Source organism: Elephas maximus, chromosome 1, assembly GCF_024166365.1.
Source record: "Elephas maximus indicus isolate mEleMax1 chromosome 1, mEleMax1 primary haplotype, whole genome shotgun sequence".
NCBI lineage: Eukaryota > Metazoa > Chordata > Mammalia > Proboscidea > Elephantidae > Elephas > Elephas maximus.
The window spans coordinates 76,060,820-76,064,394 of NC_064819.1; the positions used below are offsets into that span (position 1 = coordinate 76,060,820).

At 44.2% G+C, this 3,575-nt stretch overlaps 1 non-coding gene across 1 annotated transcript; it reads left to right on the forward strand.

The window, feature by feature from the left end:
- The first annotated feature begins 900 nt into the window (after positions 1 to 900).
- Positions 901 to 973, forward strand: TRNAV-AAC (transfer RNA valine (anticodon AAC)). The gene has a single exon. It is a non-coding gene; the product is annotated as a tRNA-Val (tRNA).
- Positions 974 to 3,575: the final 2,602 nt, after the last annotated feature.

Sequence of the window (3,575 nt, forward strand, 5' to 3'; positions counted from 1 at the left end):
GCTGGCAGTGGACGCCGGCTCGGTGTTCTAGTGAGCGTCTTCGGTTTCTCCTCCAGGCGCGAGATGCTCTCCAGCTTTCCCTGGCGGCACGTGGAGGCGGCGATGCGATTGAGCCGCAGTTTGCATTCTGCCCTTAAGCGGTCCTGCCTGTCCCTGTCGATGGGCGACTGCAGCGGGCTCTTGCTGAAGCTCAGTACCACGGGCACCGTCTGCGGCTTGTCCTTGAGAGCTGCCAGGCGCGGCGGCGGCCACAGCGGTCCCAGTGGAGGCGGTGGAAAGGCCCCCCGCTGGGCAGCGAAGGCCACTGTGGCGGCGCCCCTAGCTGAGCCCGAGCCGCTCCATGTAGCTGCTCAAGTTTACATGTTCCAGAGCAGAAAATATGGCTCTTATAGAACAGAGGTGTTCATTAGACGTCTAATAGATTCACTCGCCACAGATTCCACTTCCATAAAATCCCCCCCCCCCCCCCCACGCCCATGACCTTCCCTTGGCAGACAACTGGGAACAGACTTACACCCGCACTCTCAGCCCCTCGGTCTCTCCCGCAAGAGCCAAGGCACAAAGTGCAGAAGGCATACTGAGCTCAGCCCGTTTGTCCTAGTTCCTAAAGAATCAAGTTCAGTCATCGAGCATTGAAGATCATAGCGTCTTACACCGGCAGAGAAATGAATCAAAAAATTTCTTGAAACTTGACCGAGATTTCCCTACCTGGTGCTAGTGAAGGAATTGGGACCCTGCGAGTAGCATTTGCTTGGCTATGATTTATCTTGTTCTGATACTGTTAATTCTAAAAATTGGAAAGTGTAAAGGAAAAAAAACGCTCCTCAACCATGAAAATATCCTGAAAGCACAAATTTCAGATTAATCAACTTTAAAATAGAATATTGCTTTGGTAGGCAAGTTTCCGTGGTGTAGTGGTTATCACGTTCGCCTAACACGCGAAAGGTCCCCGATTCGAAACCGGGCGGAAACAAGCTGGCCACTGTTTCTGTGAATTCTAAATTTACCTCCAGAAATTCATAATCTGAACCTGCTTCAACCAAGCCCCTAATCTTCACGCTCATTTTGTAGCACCAGACTTTAAATTAAAAGAACAATGTAATTGACTTCCCTCCTTGCCCGCTTCTAGATGCTTGTCAGGTACTCCCTTTTTCATCGTTTTACAAAAGATTCTGCGCCCGCTAGAAAGGCAAGGTCTCCATGGTCTTCCGACACAGGATTCAAAGCGAAGAGTCCTGAGACAGTACTGTGGCTGCTGTATGCAAAAAAAAAAAAAAAAAAAAAAACTTTCCGTCGAGTCAATTGAGACGCTATAGGACAGAGCATAACGGCCCCATTTATTGATTTTCCCAGAGCGGCTCGTGAATTCCAACTATCGACCTTATGGATAACAGCCAAGCCCTTAACCAAATCGTCACCAAGGCTCGGCACAAGAAAGAAACCAAGAAATAAACCCGTTGCCCCTCGAGTCGATTCGGACTCATAGCGATCCTAGAGAACCAATTACCGTCGAGTCTATTCGGACTCATAGCGAACCTATAGGACAGAGTAGAACTCCCACATAGAGTTCCCAAGGAACGCCAGATGGATTCGGAACCGCTGACCTTTTGGTTAGCAGCCATAGCTCTTAACCACTATGCAACCATAGTTTCCGAAAGGTGCAGGGAAAAACTCTCCCATAGTCTCCCAAGGAGCTGCTGGTGGATATGAACTCCTGAGCTTTTAGTTAGCTACACTACCAAAAAAAAACCCAAACAAATAAACAAACCCATTGCCCTGGAGTTAATTCTGACTCATAGCGTCTTACGCCGGCAGAGAAATGAGCCAAAAGATTTCTTGGAACTTGACCGAGATTTCCCTACCTGGTGCTAGTGAAGGAATTGAGACTCTGCCAGTAGGAAAGAGTAGAACTGCCCCCAAAGGGTTTCCAAGGAGCGTCTGGTGGATTTCAACTGCCCACATTTCGGTTAGCAGTCATAGCATTTTAAGTACACTCCCAGGGTTTCCGAATATGAAACAGGGGCACTTAAAAGGTATATAGCTGCTTGGCCAGGAGTAGTGAGGCTGAAGCAGAGTGCATGGGTTATAGTTAATGTTAGAAACCATTATATGTGAGGGTTTGTTAAAATCATTATGCAAAGTTCCAGAAAGGAATAACAGTACAAGATGAAACTTATTGTTTTACTGTTTCCTTATCTAGGAGTGGAATGTTCCATGAAGGGTACGTTGTGTTAAACAACAAAGAACTATGCCACAGGGAAGTTATGCTCTCACAAACAAGCCTATTGGAATTTCTTTTGTACTGGCCAGAGAACCCGTTGCAGTCACCAAGCCAAGAACAGATGTTGCCAGGCTATTCCCAAGGAAACCTCGCCATAGTAACTAAATGGAACCTACCCAACAAAAAACCCAACAAAGACTCCTTAAATTACTAATGTATTCCAGTAAGATATGTTTCCCACCTTTGACAATAATGTAATTTTTCTTAATTTACTTCCTTCTGTAATAGTATATTGGAGATTCCCTGATTGTGATTCAGTGGATTCAGCTAGTCTCTTGTGCCCAGTGCACAATGGCAAACCCTCATTGCAATAATTATCTTAGTCCTTGCTTAATAAAAATCTCTTTTAATTAAATCTTTTTCTAGGGTCATTTTCCCCTTGACAGACCAGATGGTGGCTGTCAAGGTAGCAGAAGTAGTCATAGACTAGATGTATTTTGAAGACAGAGAGAAGAGAAATTTCTAACAAACTGGTTGTGAGGTATGAGAGAGAGAGTGAAATAAATGATGATTTCAAGATTTTTTTTTTTTTTGCCTGAAAGAGTGGAAGAACTCAGTTGCCATTAACCATTAACTGAAATGGTGAAGATTGGATGTAGCAGGATTATTAGAGAAAAATGGGAGTTCAGTTTTAGACACAATAACTGTTAGATGTCTAGTATAAATCGTCCAAGTGGTAATACCAAGGAATCAGTTGTACATACAAAACATGAGGTTAATGGGGTGGTCTAGACTGCAGATACACATTTGTGAGTTGAAGGCATATAAACCAAAAAACCAAACTCGTTTTCGCCAAGTAGTTAAGGGCTTGGCTACTAGCCAAAAGGCACCAGTTCAAACCCACCAACCACTACATGGGAGAAAGATGTGGCAGTATGCTTCCATGAATATCATAGCCTTCGAAACCCTATGGGGCAGCTCTACTCTGTCCTATAATGTTCCCATGAGATGATGTAGGCATACAGATGATTTAAATCATGAGAATGGGTGAGATTACCAGGGAGTGAGTGTATACCAGAGGTTCAAGGACCAATTTGTGGGACATTCTACTGTGGAATGGGTGAGGAGAGGCAAAACAAACACAAGATATTGAGAAGGATGAGCCAGTGACAGCAATGTTTTGGAAGTCAAATGAAAAAAAAAGTTTTAAGACAGTAAGTGTGTTTACTGACACTGCAAAAGAAGTCTTAATTTCTTAGTGCTGCTGTGTTTTTCACTTTGCTGTAACAGAAATACCACAAGTAGTTTTCTTTAAGGAACAGAAATTCATTTTTTCACAATTTAGGAGTCCAGA